Source organism: Cryptomeria japonica, chromosome 5 (genome assembly GCF_030272615.1).
Source record: "Cryptomeria japonica chromosome 5, Sugi_1.0, whole genome shotgun sequence".
NCBI classification, from domain to species: Eukaryota; Viridiplantae; Streptophyta; class Pinopsida; order Cupressales; family Cupressaceae; genus Cryptomeria; species Cryptomeria japonica.
Genome location: NC_081409.1, coordinates 103893928 through 103919951, shown reverse-complemented (window position 1 = coordinate 103919951; position 26024 = coordinate 103893928).

Below are 26024 nucleotides of genomic sequence, written 5' to 3'. Positions count from 1 at the left end.
ATCAATCTTTCAGTAGCAGGGAAGTTGTGCGAAGATATGCAAAGAAGTGTGTTGCAGAGAAGATTTGATAGTGAGCTTAACCAGAACTGTATCTAGGCATATGAAGATGTTATTTTCACAGTTCATGTAATCCAGATTGTTGTCCAAATTCTTTTGTAAGTCAGTGAGACTTCCTGTAAGGCAGTGAGCCTTCCCTAAGGGTTGTATCCCTTCTGGGTTTCTTGTTTGAGCAGTGAGCTCTAGGCAGTGTGCCTGAATGCATGTGCATTCCCTACTGTAATATTTCACTTACTCCTAAAAAGGTATTATCTCATTGTGGGTAGGTTCCCACTGTGGTTTTTTCCTTAACCAGGTTTTCCACGTCAAAAATCTTGGTGTTATGTGTGATATTGATGTGGTGTTATTTCATTCTTTAAATTGTTGATTATCAGATTTGATTTATGGTTTAAGTTGCAGTAAGTTTTTGAGAAAATTGATTCACCCCCCCTCTTAGTTTTCTGCCTTGTTGCCAATAATTGGTATCAAAGATAGATCCTATGGAAGAAGATTGACAACTTGAGGAGATCTGAGATGTCAACCTTTGCTTTTAAGAAGGATAGTCTAAGATTTCATGGAATGAACTACACTCTCTAGAAAAGCTAGATGCAATGCCATTTGAGATGCATTGGAGAAGAGTACTAGAAGATTACTAAGAATATATAATGCTCCTTAGAATGGTCTTACTACTCTGAATGAGATAAAGGAAGCAGAATTCGATATTAGAGCTAAGAAAGAATTGCTGAGTGCTTTGACAGATTCTGAAATGACTAATGTGATGGACTTAGAGACTGCTCATGAAATCTGCATAAAATTGGAGACCTTTCATGAAGGTGATAGTCATGTGAAGATTGCTAAGTTATAGAGCTTGAAGGGCAAATATGAGAACTTAAAGATGAGCAAAGATGAGAACATCACTTCTTTTATGTAGAAAGTGAATGAGCTTGTGTGTGGAATCATATTTGCTGGTGGAGTATTAGAAGAATCTGAGATTGTTGCTAAAGTGTTGAGATCCTTGCTTCCTGCTTACAAACATAAAGTTGTTGCTATTGATGAAATTCAGACTGTGACAAGTGTGACAAGAGACATGCTAATTGGTAAACTTTTTGCTTTTGAGATGAGTGAGTTTGGAGACTCTCTTCCTAAGATTGAATCTGCATTCAAATCTACTATTTTCGAGAAGCAGAGATGTGATCTGGGAGAAAGTTCTACGAGAGTATCTAGATATGAGAAAGAGATGGAAGATGAAGAAAGAGATCTTGAGGAGCTTGAAGCACTTATTTCTAGAAGATTGCCTAAAGGTGTGGATAAGTATGAAGGAAAGTTACCTCTTAAATGTTTTTCATGTAATAAGATAAGACATTTTGGTGTTTGGAAAGAGATAAAAATACTAAGAAGCCACTTAAGCCATATAAGCCTAAATATCAAAAGAAGTGTTATTATGCTGTCAATGAAGGTGTGATAGATGATGAGTCAGATAAGGGAAATTTAGGAGATGAATTTGTGTTCATTGCTATCAAGGAAGATGATCTTGTAGCTAAAGATTCTACAAGCTACATTAATGAGGAGAAAAATTTGACTGTTAAAGTTGAGGAAAAAGATGAATGGGCAATTGATAGTGGTTGCTCCCATCATATGAAAGGTGATAAGAGTAAATTTGTAAATTTGAAAAAGTATGATGCTGGTATAGTAAGATTTGGTGATAACAAAGCTTGTGTAATCCACAGTAGAGGTTCTATTTCTCTTGATGGTAAGCACAATACTAATGATGTGTTGTATGCTGAAGGTTTAAAGAATAATCTTTTGAGTGTTGGTTAGATGGATGATAAGGGATATTATTTGCAATTCAAGAATAGAAAATGTGAGATCTTGAGTAGCTCTAGAACTGAGATTTCATCAGGTACAAAGACTAAAGGTAATATCTTTCACTTGAATGTTGGTGGCAAAAGTTATTTGATTGCTCAGATTGATGAAAGTTGGTTATGGCATAAAAGAATGTGTCATGTAAATTTTGATTGCATGGTTAAGATAAGTTCTACTTGAGCAGTGACAGATCTATTGAAGTTAATAAAGCCGTCTAATCCGATATGTAAGGAATGCCAATTAGGGAAGCAGGCAAAAGTTACTTATAAGATAAAACAATTTAATTCTAATGGATTGTTGGATCTTGTACATACTGATTTGTGTGGTCCTTCTAGAGTGAGAAGCTTGCAGGGTGACAGGTATTTCATGTTGCTGATTGATGATTATTCAAGAATGATGTGGGTTACCTTGCTAAGGGAGAAGTCCGAATCATTAGAGAAGTTCAAGATTTTCAAAGCTAGGGTTGAAACTGAGACTGGATTGAAGTTGAAGTGTTTGAGATTTGACAAAGGTGGAGAGTTCACTTCCGGTGAGTTTAATGTATATTGTGAAGAGCATGGAGTTAAAAGACAGTTATCAGCTCCTAGGACACCACAACAAAATGGTGTTGTAGAGAGAAATAATAAAATAGTTCAAGAAGTTGCTAGAACCATGATGATTGAAGGAAATGTTCTGCACGTGTATTGGAGAGAAGCTATGAGTATTGCAATATACACTCCTAACCGGGTAAATATCAAATTTGACTATGGAAAAACTCCTTATGAGTTATGGTTTGGTCATGCCCCTACTATTAGATATTTCTGAATTTTTGGAAGTATATGCTATATCAAAGAGATGAAGATCTTGGAAAGTTTGATGCTAGATGTGATGAAGGAATTTTTCCTGGTTATTCTACTAGAAGTAAGGTCTATCGATGTTATAATAAAATATTGAAAAAGATTATTGAAAGTGCTAATGTGAAGGTTGATGAAGGAAATGAGTATCAACCCAGATACTCTGGATATGATTCAGATGATCAGATTGTCAGTGCAGATAAAGGAAAGCAAGTGCAAACCCATAACCAAGTGTAGAATGCTACGGAAAAGTCTGAGAATGAAGGAGAAGCAAGTACAGAAGAAAGAGTTCAGGAGCTTGAAATTCAAGAAAATCCTAAAACTCCCAAGTATGTGAGGTTGAATCATTCAAAAAACCAAATTATTGGTGAAGAGAATAAATGTATGATGACTAGGAGAAGACTTGCTGAAGAAATTTGTTTGATTTCTAAGATTGAACCTAAAAATATTGATGAAGCATGTAAAGACGAAAATTGGATTAAAGCTATGGAAGAAGAACTGAATCAGATTGAGAAAAATGATACATGGATTCTTGTTCCTAGACCTAAGGATAAAAATTTAATTGGAACTAAATGGGTATTGTAGTACCCCTCCTTGATCAAACTCTTTTGGTATGTTTTTGATTGACTTTAGTGGAATATTATTGTATATTGATTCAGATTTTATGCGATGTTATTTCATGCTTTATCTGGATCTGTGGTGTATGTTTTTATGCAGTATCTCAGTGCTTATGATTAATGTTATTTTATGGATCATTATCATGGAATAACACTTTTACCTTATATGTGTGATGAGTTATTTATATGTTGCGTGTTTGCAAGTGTATTGGGATGCGAGGGGATGATTTTCCTTCACTCACTCCGGTGAGACAAGGAACGTCATGAATCTCCTTCATCGGTGTGCGTACTGTCTGTATACATATATTTAACTATATGCACGTGTGGTTCTTTGGTGCAGGACATTGCAGGTACTAGTACCGAGTAGGTACGGGGTATCGACTCCACTTGGTTTCACAAGTCTGAGCATGCCTTATACGCCCGATGGGAGTGGAGGAGATAGTTGTTGGAACCTAACTTGACCCGCAGTTACACTCGTGTGAGTGTTGTCAGTCGGTTGTCTTTCCTGTCTGGCTGGTATGCAAGTCATAGTGCTTTGGTTTGGTCATTTGTGAGTCATCATTTGATCATTCTTCATTTTGTGTGCTTTCGTTCATCTGAATGGTTATTTAATTGAATGGATGATGCTATCTTATGTTGGCGTAATTAGTTAATTATTATGCTCTGAGATTATTGATTTAATTAAATTAATAATTTACTAGATTAAATGGTTAAATGACTTATTTCATTGTGTAAAGTTGCATTAATATATTTTGTGGAAGGAAATAAATAATTGCCTAGCCATTTAAATGTTAAATTCTTATGTTGAAAAAAAGTATTTTGGAAATAAAAAATTAATAATTTTTTTTTCTTTTTTTACCTTTCCATTTGACTTTTGCATTTTATTCTTGGAAAAGAATTATTTTTGGAAAAGAGAAATCTGATTGCTTTTTACTTTTTAAATAATTGAATCTGATTGGTGGAGAAAACTTTCAACTTAGAAAGTTTAGGTTGAAATTATTTTCCCCATATATTCCTGGAAATTCATGGGAAGAGGAGGCATAATTTTTGGAGAGAAATTTGGAAAACCATTCTAAAAGAGGAGCTGGAATTCAATTTGGTTTGCAAGGACTGGGATTCTTCCATCATTTTGCTTGCTAGTTTGCTTCAAGGTTGGATAATCTCTTCTTGTTTGAAATTTAAATTTGATTATTTCAGTTGCTTCCTGTTTAAAAATGCAAATCTCCTTGTAGATTCTTGTGGAATGATTGCAATGGAAGAAGAAATGCCTGTTATTGTTGATTTTGTGAAGCTTATATCATATGATTGCTTATAGGAAAGAAATGGTTCATTTCTCTATTTGCTGTATGTTTTTGTGTTCTTGAAATCAACTTCTTGGATTACTTCTCCTATTGTTTCCTAAAACATTATCTATTGGGTTCTTGTGTGATTTTATTTCACCATTTACCTTACTGGTAAATATCCCTTTGAAATTTGGATCTTGGCACTGTGTGTGTGTGCGCCTGTGAAAAGATCAGGGAATGAATCATTTTCATGTTAAACAATTTTGTGGCATGTTGATTTTAAATTCTTTTGAAGCATGTAATTATTTTGTTTGTAGACCCTACCTTACCCCGTGGCGGGCTAGTCCCACCACGTAGGTCGGTAGTGTTTGCTACCTGCAGGTAGCAGTACCACCGATCGGTAGTACTGCTACGTGGTAGCAGCACTACCGGTTGATAGCGGCTGCTACCAGTCGGCAACAACACTACTAGTCGGCAACAGTACTACTGACAGGTAGTGTCTACTGCCTCGACAACAACACTATTGCGGGTTGGCCTTGGCCCTCGCGTGACCCTGTACCCTTCGCGGTATACATTGTCATGTGCCGTGAATTTAGTTTATTAAATGAAATATTTTTAAAGTGGATTTTAATGTTAAATATAAATGGTAATTTCTTAATGATTTTTATTATGTGGATTAATAAATTTATCTATGGAAATCAAGGCATGAATTAGTAATTCAAATTGGTTAATTTGGATATATTCTGGAAATGAATTAAATGCCTGTTAGGAATTCATTTTTTATTCGGTTGTATATTTGACGTGAATTTCATTCTTGATTGAATATTGATTTGGAAATTGAATAGATGTGAATGTCGTAAAGGAGTGTTTATTTAATTTTCAATCAATGATGTTGCAAGTGCTTAGGATGCTGATTTTCTCAAAGATTGTCTGAGTGCGGACTTAGTGGAATTAGCTTTCTTTGCATGAGTTATATTGTGTTATTTTTGGTCCGTGGTTCAATCGTCCTATGGTGGCGTGTTTGGTACCTTTGACCAAGTGATATATGATGACTTCGTTGTCTTAACCATGTAGTGTCTTGCCTTATGGTTAACCAAGAGTCAATATGTCCTTGTTTTGACCAATTATTTTGGATAGTGGTGTTATGGCTATCTGCTTCGCCATAGGGTCCTCATGGAGTGACCATGTTCATTTAGTGTCCTTTGAGAGAGTGGCTTTCGAGTGGGGCCATGCCCAAAGTGGTTGGCAGGATAACCCATCGAAAGTCAGATATTAAAGTGATAATCTAATTAATTGATTAGGTGGGTAGTTCATAACATTAAATAAGATATTGTACCTCGCGCATAGATGAGTTCTTGTACAGGGCTCATAATGTAGCGAGAAGGCCTGGAATGGCAAATCGACCACCTTGTCTTCACGAAAGGCTGGTAGGGTTCGCATGAGACAGTTGGAGCCGGAGGTTTGGGAAAGGTTACCAGGGTAACCCAAGATGGCGGCTAGGACCTATGGAGGCTGACCATGGTAACCATCATAAGCTATGCGATGACACTCTCTCTTTAGGTTCACTTGTGTAATTGTGATATTGAGTCACCTGGATTATTGTGGAGTCATATTGTGCTATCATGGAGTCGTATTGTTTTGTCAACCATGTCATGCTTTTGCTTTCTTGAGGGTCCTCAACTATCTCCTCGCATGGTGGGGTGATTCCATTTTGGGAATTACATGGTCGGGTGGTAGTGCCACTTCCCATCAGATGTTCTTCTTCGTACCTTCATTCAAGGATTGGATTCGCAGGTGTTTGTGTGGATTGTGGCTCATGCTCTATCTCATGTTGGAGATTATTGTTATTTGGAGACCTATGTGGTCATTGTATCATGATCTTTTGTAACCTTGTATTTGGTTAAGTTGTATCTTTATATGTATATTGAGAAGCCATGTATTGGAAGAGCAATGTAATCCTAAGTTGGGATGTTATTTTCAGTTTCCTTTATGTATGTGTAAATGCTTATTGAAGAGAAATTATATTGTATCCTTTAAATCTTTCAATGGTGTAATATGTTATTACAAAATGGCTTCTTGTGATCATTGAGTTAATGATGGATTATTGGATTAACCTTAATTGTGGAATTTATCTTTTGGTTTTAATTCTTCGTTGGTAACCCTTAAGGAATTCTGGTGTAAGTCTTCCGCTTGTGTTATCGTGCATGTTGTGTTTAATGCACTTATTATGTTTATACTTTAAAAAAAAAATGCTTTCACCCTTGATGTAGGTTTTCCTTCAGGGTTCCTGGCGGGGCATTACATTTGGTATCAGAGCCCATGTTTCAACACTAGGTACTCTGGGTTTTTAATGAGCCCATTCGCCTTGACCTTTTGTGTAGGTCTTGTGGTGTGAGTTCCTTGCTTCTTTCCTTGCCTTTGATCTGAAATTTTCTCTCTTGTGTAGTGTTAGGTCATGGCTAGGAAAACCAAGGGAGGTGGCCGTGTTGGTGGCCGCACCAGAGGAAAAGGAGGAGGACGGGGTCGAGGTTCCAACCGCCATAGTCCTTCGCCACCACACACTCATGCGAGTGTGGATCAGGATCAGTTTGTTCATCAGGAGGGACCACATTTAGGAGAGCAGGTTCCCGAAAGGGAAGAGTTGCAGTAGATGTTTCAGGAGGTGCTAGCTAGACTAGGCCCCAGACCTGAGGTGGATCAACGCATCCATGCCCAGGTAGAGGAGTCGCTTCAGCAAATTCTCAAGAGAGAGAGAGAGAGATCTCCTAGAGGGAGAGAGGTCCTAGTGGACTAGGATCTAGCTAACATGGGGCACATGAGGCACTTGATGAGGTTCAATCCTCCTTTCTTTGATGGTAAAGGTACCGGTCTGGAGGCAGAGACTTGTCTTATCAGTTTAGATCGGTGCTTCGCCATGTATCCATATGGTAGAAACACTAAGGTGAGATGCGCTTTCTTGCGTCTTGAGAGTTTCACATCTATCTAGTGGCGGTTAGAGGAGGAGAGGATTAGTGTGAGCATTAACACTGTGTCATGGGAGATCTTTTTGGAGAGTTTTAGGGCACAATTTCTCTCACCCCAGTGGTCGAGACGAGTTCTATTCTTTGCGCTAGTTTGGGTTGTCAGTAGATCAGTTTGAGCACAGGTTCTATGAGCTCAAATAGTATGTTGGGATCGATAATGATGAGGCTATGCTTGTTCAACACTTCTTGAGGGGTCTTAATGACCGCATCAGTGGAGCAGTGAGAGTTTTTTAGCGTGCTTCAGTAGAGGTAGCTGTGATGAAAGCTAGGCTGGTGGAGTAGAACCTTAGCCATGCTCATGGCGACCAGTTTGGAGTTCAGATTGGGAGTGATCCTTTCAGTGGGTCTAGAGGGAGAGGGAATCAATCCTAGATTGCTGCACCTCTTAGAGGTCCTCAGGCACCCGCTAAGGATGGTCAGTAGCAGTAGTAGCCACTGAGACCGAAGCAGTCTCAGGGCCAGCAGGGTGGCAACTCTTAGTTTTAGAAGAGCAGGAATTGGTAGAGGAATAGGCAAACTTTTCCAGGGCAGTCCTCTCATGGTGCAGCTCAGGCCCCTAGTGGGGAGAGCTTTCAACAGTCCAGTAGGCCGTTTGGGAGTAGAGGACCTGTTAGAGGAGCTTGCTTCTCTTGTGGTCAGTTTGGCCACAAAGCCGCTCAGTGCCCTCAACGTCCTCACCAGATGAGTAGCCAGAGGCCAGCCGTATCAGAGTCTATAGTGGGAGATGCAGGTAGATCCTATAGAGTATTTGCAACAGTGGATGACCGCCAGGCTGAGCATTAGAGTAACATGATTGAGACTACAGGTGTATTGTGTGGTATTCCTATCTCTGTACTTTTTGATTTCAATGCTTCAGATTCTTTTATTTCTTCATCCATTGTGGAGTAGTGCGGGCTCGTGTCCGCTAAGCAAGCAGATAGGCGGAAAGTTGAGTTGGCTACCAGTGTGTGTGTGTTTGTAGATGCCTTCATTCCCAGTTGTGAGTTGGACCTAGGACCCTTTGTCACTTCAGTTGACCTTCGAGTCATTCCTTTGGGGTCCTATGGAGTTGTGTTGGGGATGGTTTGGTTATCATCTCATGACGCTCGTGTAGACTATCATCTAAAGACAGTAGAGTGTTTAGATGACCATGGCAAGAGAGTGGGGATCGTTGGAGTTCAGCGATCATTGGAGTGTATTATGTATCTTCATGTATTTGTAGTTGAGATTGAGAAGGGATGTGATGTAGTGGATTAGGAGATGTATTCATTGATCATATCTTGAAGTATTGGATATTCATTATGTAATTAGAATATATGAGTTCTATGTGGAAAAAAAATGAGCTAGCATATATGTATTTGTGTTGCATTTGAATTCGTGCAATTAAAATTGTGGTGTGTAATCCTATGGAATGAATGATGGAAAAAATAGTAATTGTTGTTATAATTTTGTATTTGAGTAAATAGGAGTTACCTAGATGAAATGGTTAATTAGATCTATGATGCATTCATGATAGATGGTAGTAGGAGTGTTAGGAACATTTGGTTAGTGTTTCAAATGAATCTAAGTAATATAATGAGAAAGAGTTATGCATATGTGCTAGTATTTATTCTAGTTGCATGAAAAGTAAATAATTAGTTGAATGATAGAATTATGTCAAGTAGTGACGTTGAGATACCCTAGGGAATGAATATGATTGTAAGAGTTTATTTGGTGACATGTTAATGTTTAAACGAATTATTCTGCTTGCGTAATATAGTTCTATGGTTATGTTCATGTTGGTTTAATATGATCTTGTAAATAGTTAATGTTGTATTTAATGTATGTTAGTGATAACATAGAAATATTGAATGATTTAAAAAAATAAATTAATTCCACTTGTTAGAAGATTTTAGATTATTTCTCTAGGATATTTTGGTAGGCATTACAATATACATACATACATACATACATACACACACACACACACAGATATATATATATATCATTAAAAAAAGGGGAATCAAAATTTGAATCTAAGCTACCACGAAAGCTTAATTGAAACAAATTAACCTTAATGACAATCAACGAAAGTGCAAACAAGAATTGAAACTAAAACCTTTATGCAAACCTAGTCTCAATTTGTTCACCTCGCTTCCATTGTCATTTTTTCTCTTCAAATGCAAGTCAGATGTCGCTCTCAATAGATTGTGCACTTGTAATGAAAGTCTGACAACGTAATTGCAAATATATTTGAAAATTCATGATCCAAATTATGGAAAAGGATGATGAATTTATAAAAGACTGAAGACAAGATTGGAGAATCAAGATGGATTAAAAAAGATGGCATAAAGCGGCTTTTGACTGGGCATATCTTTCGAATTTTAAATTGAGATAAAATAGATATTTTCCAAGAAGATAAATCAAGAAAATCAGAAGCTGACTGGTTACTTCCATTTTCAAATTTTTAGGAAGATATGGTAATGATTTTTGAAAGTCATATAAACAGATGATGACATACTTTCTATTTTCTAAAATTGGGAGAATATGAGAAAATAATTGATTTAAACTGGATAATGGTTTATTTTAATTTTTAAATCATTTTCTCGATTTATTACAATTTTTTGAATTTTGATGAGGATAATTAGAAATTAAATTAATTAAATAAAAACAAATAAAGATTTGTTTCCATTCTTGATTTTTGGAAGAAGATAATTAAGATTTTATTAAATAAATGGAAATTTATTTAATTATGATGAAATAATTAGCTAATTAAATAATTTGAATAAATTATTCAATTATGAGAAAAATGAAATTGAATTTAATTAAATAATGAAGATTATTTAATTAAAGTGGGATTGAACTAATCAAATAATAAAGACTATTCAATTAATGTTAGGAAATGAATGATTAAGATTGAGAATGATGAGGAAAACTGGGCATGGATTGGGTTTGGGTAGATGGAATGATTTAAATGATTAGGAAAATAGAAAATTTGAATTAGAAGAATGACACTTGATCAATTAATCGATTAGGGCATAAATGTTAGTAAGTAAGTGTGAGCAAGCATGGTGCAATTTTGGGTGTCTACTATATATATATATGTATGTATGTATGTATGTGTGTATGTAGATACATATACACACACACATACACACACACACACACACACATGTGTGTGTGTGTGTGTGTGTGTGTGTGTGTGTGTGTGCGCATATGTATATGTATATGTATATGTACATGTACATGTATATGTACATGCATGTACATGTATATGTATATGTATACATATACATGTACATGTATATGTACATGCATGTACATGTACATGTACATGTATATATGAAAGTGAAAGAGAGATATAGAGATAGGGAGGGAGAAATGGGAAGTGTGTGTGCATGTGTATATGAGTGAGAGAGATATGGGGATAGAGATAGAGTGGGAGGGAGATGCAAATAGATAGAGAAAGAGAGAGAGGGAAATAAAAAGAGAGGAAAAATTACAAGTAGAGAGATACAGAAAGAGGGAGAGAGGGATTAAAAGAGGGGGGAAGTGGGAAAGAGAGAGGGGGAAGAGAGAGATAAGGGCAAATATAGAGATTAGACCATTAACTTTAATATTAACAAATTTGATAATTATTATCTTATGTTCTTTAAATAATTTTTAAATATTATAAAATAGATATTTATTTATTTTATCAATAGGGCACGACAAAGCCATAGAGGATTTATATATTAATATAGAAAAATAAATTTACATCAAATTTTCTAAAAATCCTAAACATGCTTTAGGATACCAACCTATAATGCTAAAATCAAGACTTCCTAAACAAAATAATCTTAGAGACACAAAACCAAGATGCCATACGAAACCAGACCATCTATCTGCTAATAGAAAGGCCTAGCTAAATCTGTCGTAGATATCCCTATAACCTAATATGACATATATATAATAACATAAAATAAGTTACTCCATAGCCATCACTTTTCCATTGTCTCTTGGAGAATCCATACACAGACGCCCAAAGTTCATGGATTACTAGGTCCCAACAAGTCAACATCCCCTAAGCTCTGAAACACTTCTGCACTAAATTCTTCGTTACCCTCTTCATCATTAGTATTGATGCCATCATCTCACTTATATTAGTGGAACCAATCCCCACCCTCATGTTATATAATTCCTAGAAGCTTCTATAGAAACACCACATTGCACTTGATGATCAATTTCCTCGACTCAAAGAGGTCTGCATCCCTAATAGTCAACATAGGCATTCTCTAAACCGCCTTCCCTTCCATCTTGATCACATAATAGTTCCTAGGATGTGGGATCCTTAACTTCTCATCAATATTGTTCATGACCAGGTCTAATTCTCTGAGGAAGTTTTCCTTAAACACCTTTGTGTTCTCTTTGGACTCTCCCATATTCAACACAATGGCCACAAACACAACATGAATGTTTGTATTAACCCTATACTTGTGAATGATAAAGAAAAATTCTCCACCCAAAATTCTCCTGACTGCTTAGATAATACCCCAGTGGGAGTAGTTCATGACTGGCTTCAATCGCTTATCCTTAACCTCCCTAATGAAAGACATCTGCCTTTTGCTTGATATCAGGCAGATAGGGGAGTCCATGGGAATGGAAATGTAGTGACAATAGCAATAAAATCAACAAGGAAACTAAGTAATGTGCATTCAAGACAATTATGTTTAGTCTATTCAAACAAAAAGCCATACCATCCAACCTAGTAACCTACCTTGGTGATGGAGCCAATAAATGCAACTCACATTGTATCGTCATCAAGCCAAATACCTTCAAGCATGTGAATGACTTATGCCTAGCTTAAAGAGTAATAAGCTGCCGCTAATCTTCCCAAACAAGAAGTCAATAAGTTAATTGCTGCTCCAAGTTTGACAAACAAGATGTCCTCCTTTGAAAGTCATAATAACACCAAAAATCCAAATCTCTACCAAATTAGAGCCCAATAATTAGGGACCAAATGATTTGATAAGAATATTTTAGATTTCCCCATCAATATTTAATCCCTTTTGAAATAATAAATGTGTATTTCAATGTGATCACCAAGTGATTATACTCTAGTACTATACAACATAAGCTCCATATGGGACCCCATGCCAATTCGAAATCAAATTGACATATGTAGCCGCCTAGGATATGGCTCCAGAGTGAGAGTAAAAAAGGTGTTATGTTAGCCCATTTACCAACTTCATCATCCATATCCCATTAGTCATCAGTTCTTATCCTAACAGACCTATTCTTCCAAAAGAGTGGCCATCTACTTCCATATTAGCCAACTTGTCAACATCCACATTGCCCTCTCAATATATATGATTGATGCTATACTCAAAGAATTCTAAGAGCTCTAAAGTTCTTCCCAGCATATATTATAATTTCCAATTGGGAGTCACCCTGGATTTGACTGCATTGACCACAATAGTTAAATCCCCTTCAATTTTAAGTTTATCAATCTCCATATCTTTGCAAAGTAGAAGACCTTCATTCAATTGCTTAAACTCTGCATCGTTATTCATGTCCTCCGCCAATGGTGTAGCGATTCTCACCACCACCGAGCCATCCCAAAAGTGAATAATACCTCCTACTCCCGAGGAGCCTTGATTGCCACGAGATGCACCATCAAAATTCAATTTGGACCAGCCATATTATGGTGGCTTTCATGAACAAGATTGCCTTTTCAACCTGCTAATAACCCCCCCACCACCAAAGAAGGGAGGAATCTTTAAACCATACCAACCTTTCCTTATTTTGTTATCCCACTTAGCGAACTTGGTGACAATTGAACTGTGGGTCAAGTTTCTACTATTAACTACCTCAACATGGCATATTCCACTTTGTTTAACAAAGCCTCCCTATCCATTGCCTTGTCTTGGAAAATTATTTGATTCTATTCTTTCCATAACTCCCATAATAGTAAAGATGGACTACAAATCTAGAGTTTCCCAAATAGATTAGTCCTTATTGGACATGGCCAACATTTGAATAAGCTCATTATATCATTAGGAAGGACGGTTACCCATCCCAATTTGGCGTACAACCACCTCCAACATGTTTGTGAGTAAGGACAACATAGAAGTAAATGATCAACCGATTCTTCTACATTTTTACATAGGGCACACCTTGATGGGCTTTCAAATCCCATTTTCCTGAACAATTCTGCAGTGATTAATCTACCTTAAAGTGTTGCCCATGTAAACACTCTTGCCTTGGGCATGCACTGCTTGCTCCAACATAGTTCTAATGAAAGTTATATTTTTTGAATTTGCATCCTCTATATGATGGCCTTGTAAACCTCACTTGTGCTATATTGCCAAAATTCAGATTCAATCCAAACTAGTCTGTCATTACCCATGTTTGGAAACAATTGTTTTGTCCCTTAGAATTTGCTTAAGTTGGGCTAGATCATTTGCCAACAGGGGAATGCCATCCATGTTTTTCCATTTCCAACCAATGGAGGGTTGATTCTCTTCTAACTTCACATAATCCTTGACATTTGTGACCCAAATTTATTTGAAATGTTCTTTGATCCTTCCAGTATTCATTATATCATCAATGTCTAGAAATACTCCCCATGAATCTTCCCAGAAAAGGGTTGAACATCCATCTAGAATATCCCAAGATATATGCTTTAAAATGATCGATCTACAACTCAAAATAAAATTCCATACTCTAGAACCCTTTGGTGGATTAGGAGTTTGAAAGATCCCACATGGTTTTGTGCTCTCCAAATATTTGTGTTGAAGAATTCTTACCCATTTCAAGTGAGGCTCCTTATACATTCTCCACACTAATTTAGCTCCAAGTGCCTTGTTTTGTCACAACTAATTTCTAAGCCCAACACCCCCATATCCTTAGGTCTACAAATTTTTCTCCAGGAAATCATTGCCATCTTTTTCCTTTCCTCGTTACCTTTCCAGTATAATTTCCACATCATTTCTATCAATTTTGTATTAGTCCTCTTAGTGAGTGTGAGACAAAATGGTAGGTATATGGGCAGGGGGGCAGAATTCACTAATTTCAACATGACTAGCTTCCAGCCCAAGACAACCACCTCCCTTTCCAAGAGGTGAGATGCTTTTCCATATTTTCCTTTGAGGGATCCCAGAGTTTTCAAGACTGTAAGACCTTATCCAAAGGTAGATGAAGATATATAGGGTGATTTGCTTGCTTTATATCCTAGGATATTTAAAATCTCAACTTCCTTCCTAGGATCTATTGAGAAAAAGAAAACATCATATTTCTCTTGGCTAATCACTTGCGCAAAACCTAATGTGTATTGTCTTAAAATTTTCCTATATTGCAAGGATTCCCTCTTCTTTTCTGATCCAAATATCATTTTGTCATCAACAAATTGCTGGTGTGTAATCACAAACAATGCACTTATGATCTTTATTCCTTCAATTAGTCCATCCTCCTGATCTCTTTTGAAGGCGACCCAAAGATTTGACCATGATGACAAAGAGGAAAGGGGACATGGGATCCCCTTGTCTTAATCCTCTAGAGACTTCAAAAAATCCTACTAGAGTTTCATTGATTAAGATGAACAAGTTTCAGGCTACAAATGCAGTAGAATACCTAGTTGACCCATTGTTTGCAAAATCCAAAAGCCTCTAGACACTTAAACAAGAATATCCAATCCACCTTATCATAGGCCTTTTTAATGTCAATCTTAATGAGCATACTTGAAGATTTATTATTATGTTGAATTGCCTCTTGGGAAATGATTACCCCATCCAAGATCAATCTACCAGGAACAAACCTTGTTTGTTCTTCTAATATAATGTGTGAAAGAATTGGCTTTAGTCTATCAATCGACGTCTTTTCTATTATCTTGGATATAGTGTTGTACAGTGAAATCTATCTATATTCATCCAAATTTGTGACATTCTCTTTCTTGGGAATGAGGGAGATGAAAGTATTATTGATATCCTTTAGGAATCTCCTTAAATTCCTTACTACTTCTATGGCCTCCACTAATTCGTTTCCCAAGATATGCCAACATTTCTGAAAGAAACCAGTTGGGAATCCATTCGGTCCTGAGGCTTTATCTAGAAGTAGTTGATTTAGGGATGCCTCTATTCTTCTTTGGAGAATTTTTCTGTTAACATTTTGTTTTGCTCCCTCGTCACTAACCTAGGAATGTTGGCAATGAAATCTTATTGATTCCTCTAGTTAAAGCCCTCCCAGTTATTCATAATATCTTGGAAGTAAGACACTCTATAGTTAGAAATCTCCTCGGGGTCCTCTATGATTGATCCATCAACTTTTTTCAATTTTCTGATTCTATTAACATCTCTTCTTTGTTTAGTGAAATTGTGGAAGAACTTGTAATTCTTGTCACCTTCTACTAACCAGGTTTCCCTTGATTTCTGTCTCCAAAAGACTTCCTCTTTTGCTAAAATATACTCAAAAATTGTTAGGAGATGCTTTTCTTTTAAGTATTTCTCTTGAACCATCCCATACTCCATAACCTGTTCATTCAAAGTTTCCAATTCTTCTTCTATTTCCTTATTCATTGTGAAGATGTCCTTGAAATCATCTCTTTTCGATTTTAAGAGCCTCTTCTTAATGGATTTTAGCTTTTCTACAAAGCAAAAAAGCTTTGAGCCCAAATATTGTTCTTACCCCCACCAACTTTTAATCAAATTAATTTTTTTTATGTCCTTCATCCACATATTTTCAAAATTAAAGGGACAACAAACTGGCCTTTTATCACCTGTAATAATCAATTGCACCAGATAGAGATATGACCCTAAGCACAGTATGATGGAGGCCTTGAGACCAAATGGGAAGGCTGAGAGCTCCCCTCGGTGGAAGAATTTGTGCAATTTTTCCACAATATGATTGAAACCCATCCTTCTAATGTTCCATGTATACAACCCATTCTCTGATTAAATTTCTAATAGATTGCTTCTACTAACCCAATCCATAAAGTCTACTTGGGATTAACTGACTCTCTACATACCACCTCTTCTGTTTGATAGACAAAGGATTGCATTGAAATCCCCCCCAAGTATTATATGAGGAGAGGGAAACAAAGCCAAGAAAGTATCTAGTTCTTATAAATAACTCTTTCTTATGTAGGAGGTCAAGCCATATACATTTACTAGTTTAAAATTTAGGTTTGAGGTTAGGATCTTGGTTGTTCCTCCAATCTAGTTCTTCCCATCTACAAATTTATCAAAAGAAACCCCTCCCGGTTTCTAAAAGATTGAAAGCCCCCTGAAGGCCCCTTCTGATTGGACCCATTCCATTTTCCAATTTTCCAACTTTTTGTGAAAATCTTTCATTTTCTCATTGATCAATTTTGTTTCTTGCAATAATATGATATTTTCTTTTGATGTTGAAATCCCGTGCTTGTCTAATCGTTGTTTGTTAGGGGTCTTCATTCCATGTTAGGAGCATCATGCCCCTTGGGGAAGGGTATTTCCCTTTCCTAGCTTCATAAGTGATGTAATCTTATCTTGATTCCTTGCTTCATCTTTTGATCTTAGCTTTGAAAGAGACTTATTGCCCTTCCTTTTTCTTGATAATTTACCGCAATCTAGTTTATTCTTATTTGGTATATTTTGAAAAAGTCCCAAACCCCTATAATCCTCCTGTTCTTCATCCTCCTCTTAGAGTAACTCATCTCCAAACAAACCTGCTTGATCTGCCACCTCCATCTCATCCAGATCCATAATTTTCTTGATCAGTTCCTATTTTTCCTTCAGTGCTTCTTCATTCTCTTATTCTAGTGCTTGGGAGATCTCTAGGAATTCGTATATCACTACTAATTCTGAGTTGGCATTGGTCTTCCCCTAGGATCTAGCTTCCTTTTTCTGATCCTTCTTGGAGGTTCCTAATTTCCCCATTTGATTTCAAGATCTCTTGCTCTAGTTGATTTCCTTCCTTTAGACCATATACTTTTTGTGGGGAATTTATTTCCTTATGAGAGATTTGTTTGGGGCCTTCCTCTAACAAAAGGTCTTCCCTATTCATTAAGAGAACTAGGCCATTATCCTCTCCTCCTACCAAAACCTCCAATCCATTGCAACTATATTCACAATCCTTTAATGCCAAGTGTCTGTCTATTTCTTTTTAAAGGACTTATGCTTCATGCTTAAGAAATGTTAGTTCCTCCTTATTTCTTACACCCATAGTTTCAATAGTATTAGCCTTCTTGACCAATCTTTGACTCTCCTCCTTTGCATTGATATTTTCAACCTTTTCTGGTTATGGAAAAGTGAATCCAATTTCCACAAGTTCTCCCTCCTCAAATTCTGTCTTCAGGATAAGTTTGCATTGTATTCTCTTTTTCTTTGTTCTTCCCTTGAGAGTTGGAGTTAGGGTCTATCTCCTTCACCCTACTCATCTTTTCATCTACTTCTATTTTCTAGCTCCATTTGCCTTTCTCTGTGATGATTTCAAGATTGTCTAGGAATCACAATTCTATGTCTAGGTCTACTAGGATTTTAGCAAATGTCCCAAATTTCTTGAAGAAAAATTCTTCATTTAAATGAGAGATCCTAGTGGTTCTCCAATTTTTTCTAGAACACCTAGGTTCCAATGTTTTGAGGGTAGGTTTTTTAATTTGATCCATTTTGGAAATCTTTTGGGTTTGTGATTCACTGGATCAAAATTTGGTTCACAATCCACCCAATAGAAACAAAATCCCTCAAAGAATAGGGTTTTTCCATATGATAATTCCTTCTTAAAATTTTCTAGGAAACACCGTTCTGTATCTAGATCTACTAGGATTTTAGCCTTTATCCTAAATTTCTCGAAGAAAAATTCTTCATCTAAATGAGAGATCCTAGCGCTTCTCCAATTTTTTCTAGAACACCTACATTCCAACATTATAAGGGCAGGTTTTTTAATTTGATCCATTTTGGAAATCTTTTGGGTTTGTAATTTACTGGATCAAAATTTGGTTCCTAATCCACTCAATAGAAACAAAATCCCTCAAATAATAGGGGTTTTCCATATAAATATTCTTTCTTAAGACATTTAATTATGCATCCAATCAATAAATAGCCATTAGAAAGGGTTTTGGCACATACCCATCCTTCGAATTGTGCATTCCACTAATTAACAATCCTATCTGTCAGATTGTCCCTTCATGTCTACTTTGCAAAAAACCCACAATCATTGAAGTGGTCCCGAACTAGTTTAAGGGTTTTGGAGGAGATGACCATGGCTTTGATGTTATTATTCACTGGCATGAACCAATCTTTCCTTTAATCAATCCCTTATTCCTCATGTCTTCCTTGCTTATCATAGGTTTGATGTGTGATGTGAGATCTAGGTGAATTAGGTTTTTTTCTATTTATTAATTTGCTCTTTTTTAAATGGTTTGAATTGAAGATCCCTTTAGGTCTCTTGCCTATAGAGACCCTTCTTGAGTTTACATGTTGAAAGGCAATGAATTTGCCTATTTTCCTTTCTTCCATTTTTGTGCTCTTGGCCAAGCTGCCTTTCCAAGTTGTTTTGTTCCCAACAGGATTTTGTTTGCCCTTGAGACAAACTCAGGAATTTGCAAAAAAATGTTGCGATTTCTTTCGCAAAAGGATCTGCCTTTCGTAGATTCACACATTTTTGTTTTGTGGTTCATGTAGGAACACAGAGATAAAATAAATCTTACACCAATATTATAAAATAGATATTAATAAAATAATTTTTAAAAATTATTAATAATTTTTTTAAAATTGAATGATTACAATTAGTTTTTAGTGACCAACATTTAACTATCCAAGTCCTAACTACATATATGTTTGATGAAGATCCTAGAATTTTGGCAACCATAGAATTAACCATTTTAAAAATAGCTACTTTCTACCACCATACAAGAATACACAGTGTGATTTCATAAAAAATAGAAGAAGCATCAAGGAAACAAAGGGTCAAACCACAACCCTTACCTTTTTAGGATTCCACTTCACCCCTACATGTGTTTGTTGATAAATGAATGAGTATGGTCTACAAATAAATTTATTATGGAATCATTATGTAACTTGAATCTAGAACCAACAACTATTATATGCTTAGAACATTGGTCCTATTTGTTTTAGAATAATTCTAATACATACTAGGGCCATAGATAAATCACTATCTATTATTTCTTAGGTCTACATGTCCATGAATGAAAACTTATTTACATTCATTCATTTCCATGAGCACATATGGATTTCACACCTGTTCATAAGTATACACTTCAATTTTTTTTTTTTCATAATTTGAAATCATTATACTATGTATTTATAAAGGTTTGGCCCTTTATACTACAAATCCTCCCATTAAATTTCCTAATGCTAATCTGCTAAATTGATACTAATTCCATTTTTGATTGAAATCAACTTATTAATAAATACATGTCACATCACACATCAAAGCTAAAAACCTTTATGACCTAACATCACACATCACAATGGCTTCCCAACGGCTCTCCTGCCTCCTGCATTTTGAATGTACCTGTTGTTGCGTTGACCAGCAATGGCTCTTCGCTCCCCTCTGTGTTGGGTCGTGACTCTTCTGCCTGGGTTGGGGTTGCGGCTGCTATTCCACGCTCCTCTTCAGAGATGATGCCTCGGTCTACTATTGGTTGGGTCACTGGAGGTTCCCACAACGTTGGTGAGTTTCCCCCACTCGTGGCTGCTACTTCCGGTGCTGGTGTTGTGGCGGCTCTGTCTGCTACATTGGGTGATTTTGCTACTGCAGAAGGTCTTCCTTCAGTTTTGGGTACTAATGTTGGGGGTTTGGATGCCAAGATCCCTATTGGTGGTTTTGTTCCTCCCAAACCTGGTGTCTCTGATCTAGTTCTAGATTTGGATACCTTGGCGACTGTTGCTGGTGCTAGTGATGACCTTTCTGCGGGTGAGACTGCTATGCCCAGACCCTTTGCTGGGAAGCGTAGCTTTGCCCGTGTGGCTAAATCTGCTGCCCAGCCTTCTAGGGGGGTTTGTCCTCTTCCTTGTGCCAAGACCTCTCCTATTGAGGTTTGTGGCCATGAGGTTATGGAGAATGTTGACTTCTATCAATGCAGTGCTCTGGTCTGCAAATTTACTGGGTTTTGGCCTTCCCTCCCGAACCTTCATCGCTGGGTGAGTGATTCTTGGAAGCCCCATATTTCTTATGGCATTGAGATTTTCCCTTGTGCTAAGGGGTTTTTTGTTGCTTCCTTTGCCTCTACTCATGATCATGATTTTATTTTGGGTAAGCTATGGTCTTGGGAGGATCACTCTCTCTCCCTTAAGCCCTGGACTCCTTCCTTCAACCCCCTTATGGAATCTCTTTCTATTCATCCGGTTTGGGTCTGCCTCCCCAATCTCCCCCTCCATTTCTGGGAACCTTCTTGTTTTGAGGCCATCGGTAACTCTATTGGAAGCTTCTTGAAGGTTGATGATGCCACATTCTCCATGGTTCATTCTACCTTTGCTCGCCTATTAATTGATGTTGACATATCGCTAGCCCTCCCTAAGGATGTGGTTCTTATGGTTGGGGACAGGCCTTGGACTCAACCACTGGATTATGAGGGCCTCCCGTTTCACTGTCAAAGGTGTTTCTTAATGGGTCACCTTGCTTCTAATTGTTCTCTCTCTCGCTGCAAAGGTGCTACTACTTGGTGGAAGGATGCTACGGATGACCACTTGACGATTAATGCTTCAGATTCTGTTTCGGTTGATTCATCTTAAGATGAGGTACCCCTTACTACTGATGAAGCCCTGGTTGATGTTACTATTGTTGCAGCCCCTTCCGCCCCCTTGGATCCTCCTCCTATTGCTCCTGCTTCTCACTTTCACTCTGCTCCTGGTGTTTCTTCTCTTGTTGCTGCTCTGCTGCAACAACAGTCTCACAATGACTCTGCAGGGTATTCCTCGCTTGTTTCTTCTTCGAAAGTTCCTACTAATAGTGTTGCCTGGACGGTTGTTTGTCATAGGTGGAAAGGAAAATCTAACCACCTTTCCCAAGCCCTCCTTTCTCAAGATTCGGGGTTTTCTCCCCCCTCTTGATTTGGATTGGGTGTTGATGGTTTGATAGGTTGGTTTGGCCGGTCCGACTTTGTCCTTTTGGGGTTTGCACCCCTACTTGGTCTTTAAAATTTGATAGCCTTTGGCTTTGTAAAGTGTCAGCGCCCTTCTTAATGCTGCTTTGTTTAAAAAACAATTAGCATAATTAACGCTAATTGTAGAGGGATTGAGGTCTCTTTGTTAAGGGTCAGCACCATAATTAACACTTCTTTTTTAATAAAAAACAACTCAGTTATAAAGGGTCACTTTAGAATTCTTAAAACATAACATGGAAACTGAAGTTGATGACCTTATCTGGAATTGTTTTGGAGGATGGCATAAGCTCGAGCATTATTGAATTTGTGAGTCCCTCTGGTGCAGGGCACCCAAGGCTGATTTTAGTTAGTTTATGTTATTGTAATAAAGAGGCAATTTTGTCCTCATTTTGTGGTTAGTCCATTTGTGTGGTCACGAGTCCAATGGTTTTTTATTAACCTTGGCTCTCTTAGTCCACGGGACTGATGTTTAGTTTTAGATTAATGTGTTTTGTATTGTTAAGCATGTCGTTGTTTTCATCTTTTGGGGAAACCGTGTCCTACGTGGTAATTGGTGATATTTGATAGCTTCCTAAACCAGTGTAATGTTCATGTCACCATTTCTAAACATCATGCCGACTGTTGTTTTAACAGTTTCAATCAGTTTTACGAACAGTTGGAACTGATTTAGAGGCCTTCGGTGATTATTTATAAGTCCAATCAAGGCGATTGTGACAAGGGGGGAACCGGAGAAGCAATTCGAATAACAAAAATCAGAGTTTTGAGTATTTTACTTTCTTTGTGTAACGGATAGATGTCACTGTGAATATGCTTTTGCAAATGTTCTGAAATTGATCGGGTAGTTGTTAAACCGATTACACAGTCCGATTGCTTCGAATATACAGAGAGATGTAACATCTCTGTTGTTTAACTTGCGCGTCAAAGATCTCTTCTACCCGTGGTCGGCACTTGTTCAAACATCACTTATTTGCATCTGTTGAATACCTTCCATAGCCACTTAATTCGGTTGAATGTCATACGACTCTGTCGATCGAATTCCACCGTTGGCAGTTAGTTGTTAAAAGCAAAAAAGGAAGTTTTTGTTTTAAGACCAGGATACAATTCATTTCCCTTGGTTCTAAATGGTAAAACGATCCTAACTTGCAGTTTCATCGCGGGACCTCAATGCCGCAGGATGGAAGGCAAGTTAGGGAATATTGGTCAATAATCCTTCACGCTCAGAACTGCGGAAGAAGTTGGAGATGCTTCCCGGTCGATGCTTAATCGACATGCATTGAAATGAATCTGCTGTGTACGCAGGTTATGTGAAATATGTGGAGAGTCGATACCTATTGGAGCCGAGTTTACAAAGTTTTTGTTTGCTAACTGTGATCACTCAATAAACTACTGTTAAACACTTCCAGATGGAACCGAGTTTAAACTGATCAATTAAACTCGACGATTCCCTGTAGAAGTTTGCAGTGTTAATGAATGGTTATAGAATGCGAAGGAACAAGCATCGGCCTTATAAGTACCTGCAGAAGAAAACATTTTTGACTGTTCTGTTTATATAGGAAAAACAGAGTAAATGTAAGTATAAATATGTTGTAATTTTAGAATATTGTTGCCTGTGGTAAGAAACAGAACTGTAAACATCACAAATCTACCAGAAGTAGAGTCATCTTTGAAAATCTGTAATTGTAATTACCAGTTGAATTTGTCAAACTTTATCTGTCTAAATTTGGCATCAATCTGTTATGATTTAAAGGGTAGATTACACAGTTGGTGTTATTTGTTTTGTTTGATTCAACAAATTTGTAGTGACTGGGTCTGTCTAACTACTGTTGTGTGCGCTCTGCATCAAGTGGTATCAGAGCCACAAGATACCTTTTTGGGAATAACAAGATGGGGGATGGAGATGAAATCCCTATCAGAATCACCAATGTAGAATTGGCTAAGATAGTCAAAGAGCAAATGGCAGAGAGCAGGGCTGTCAGAGAGGAGAATAGGGCAATGAAGAGAGAGTTAGATAAGTTGAAAGGCCAAGTAAGGAGAGGAGGCCAAGAAGAATCAGAAGGAGAAGAAGAAGAGCAAGATCCAGCCGGTCAAGCAAATATTCCGGAGGATCAAAAGGCAATCCTTGCAGCCCTAGAGAGGGTAGGAGTAAAGGATAGGAATGATATTCCTTTGTTTCATGGCAAATTGGACCCGGAAGAATGCATGGATTGGATAGAAGCTTTGGAGAATTATTTTGAGTGTGAGGTAGTACTTCCAAGCCAAAGGGTGAAGTTGGCGAAGTCAAAATTGAAGGGGCCAGCCCTTAGTTGGTGGAATTTTTTTCAAAATGAGAGATTGGAAGAGGGAAAGGAGGTTATTTCCACTTGGACCAGAATGAAGGCAGAATTGAAAAGACAGTTTGTACCGGATGATTATGAAGTGACCCTTCATAAGAAGCTTCAAAATTTGAAGCAAAAAGATCTTGATGTGAGTACTTATACTCAAGAATTTCACAATTTGACCTTGAAGGCCAAAATGTTTGAATCTGAAAAACAAAAACTTGCACGGTATATCAATGGATTGAAATATAGCATCCAAGATGAATTGACATTGGTTAGTGTGGAATCAGTCCACAAATGTTTTCAGCTTGCCCTCAAGATTGAGGAAAAACAAAAAAGAAGAGGAGAACAAAGTAAGGGAAGAGGAAACTCATTCCGTGGAAGAGGTAGGTTCAATGGGAGAGGAACTTTTCCTAAGTTCCAAGGTGAAAGCAGCAATCAAAGTGCTGATAATGATGCTGGTGGCAGAGGTTCATTCAGAGGAAGAGGATCAAATAATGGCAGGGGCAGATCCAGAGGAAGAGGTCCTAATGTGTTCACCGGAAGATGCTTCTCATGCAACCAAGTTGGGCATCAATCCTTCAGATGTCCACAAAAGAGTGATAGCAGCAATCCAGGAGATAGAAGGGTACAATTGATTCAAGAAGAGGATTGTCAAAGCAACTCATCATACCATACAACCTCATCCAAGCATGCTGATCCAGTGCAGGGAGAAACTCTTATGTTCAATAGATCGCTGTTGGTACCACTCAATAAGGAGCCAGCACAAAGGAAATCTCTATTCCGGACTACTTGCAAAGCAAAAGGTAAAGTCTGTAAGGTAATTGTTGATTCCGGCTCTACTGAAAATCTAGTTTCTTTGGAAATGGTAACCAAGTTAAATTTGAAAAGGCTTCCACATCCTACTCCCTATAAAGTTTCCTAGTTGAATAAGGAGCAACAAAATATTGTGAATGAACAATGCTTGGTAGAATTTGAAATTGGTGATTATAAAGATAAAGTTTTATGTGAAATAGTTGCAATGGATGCATGCCATCTTCTTTTAGGACGACCGTGGCAATATGATACTAATGCCCAGCATGATGGGAAAACCAATGTGTTTAATATAACTAAAGATGGAGAACATTTCATAATGACCCCTTTACCAGATGTTGCAAATAATTCAATCTTGCAAAGTAGTGTTATGGTTGTCAAAGAAAAAGAGTTTTTAGAAGGTCTTAAGGAAGAGAATTCTCCATGCTTTGCTGTTGTAATCAGACCTAAGGAAACTAATTGTAAGGGCAGGGAATTGAATTTAGAAGCCAAGGAAAGTACTTGTCCTAAGGTTGTATGTGATTTGCTGAATAAGTATGATGGTATTATTGCTGATAGTGCTCATGAGTCGCTTCCACCAAAGAGGTCAATCAGCCATTGTATTGATTTGATTCCGGGTTCTACATTACCAAATAAAGCAGCCTATAAACTAACTCCCGAACAAAATGCTGAAGTTGCACGACAAATCCAAGGATTGTTAGAAAAGGGTTACATACGAAAAAGTATTAGCCCATGTGTTGTCCCAGCAGTCCTTGCTCCTAAGAAAGAAGGAACTTGGAGGTTGTGTACAGATTCTCGTGCCATTAATAAGATTACTATTAGATACCGATTTCCCATGCCTCGGATAGAGGATCTCATGGACTGTTTAGGTGGTGCTAAATACTATTCAAAGATTGATCTTAAAAGTGGTTATCATCAGATCTGGATACGGGAAGGGGACGAATGGAAAACCGCTTTCAAAACTAATGAGGGTTTGTTTGAATGGATAGTTATGCCTTTTGGTTTATCCAATGCTCCTAGTACTTTCATGCGTTTAATGAATGAAGTGCTGAAACCTTTTCTTCATCAATTTGTTGTTGTCTATTTGGATGATATTCTGATTTTTAGTGGCAGCAAAGAGGAGCATTTACAGCATTTGGATCAGGTCTTGAGGAAGCTTCATGAAGAAGGCTTGAGGATAAACTTAGAGAAGTGTTCCTTCATGCA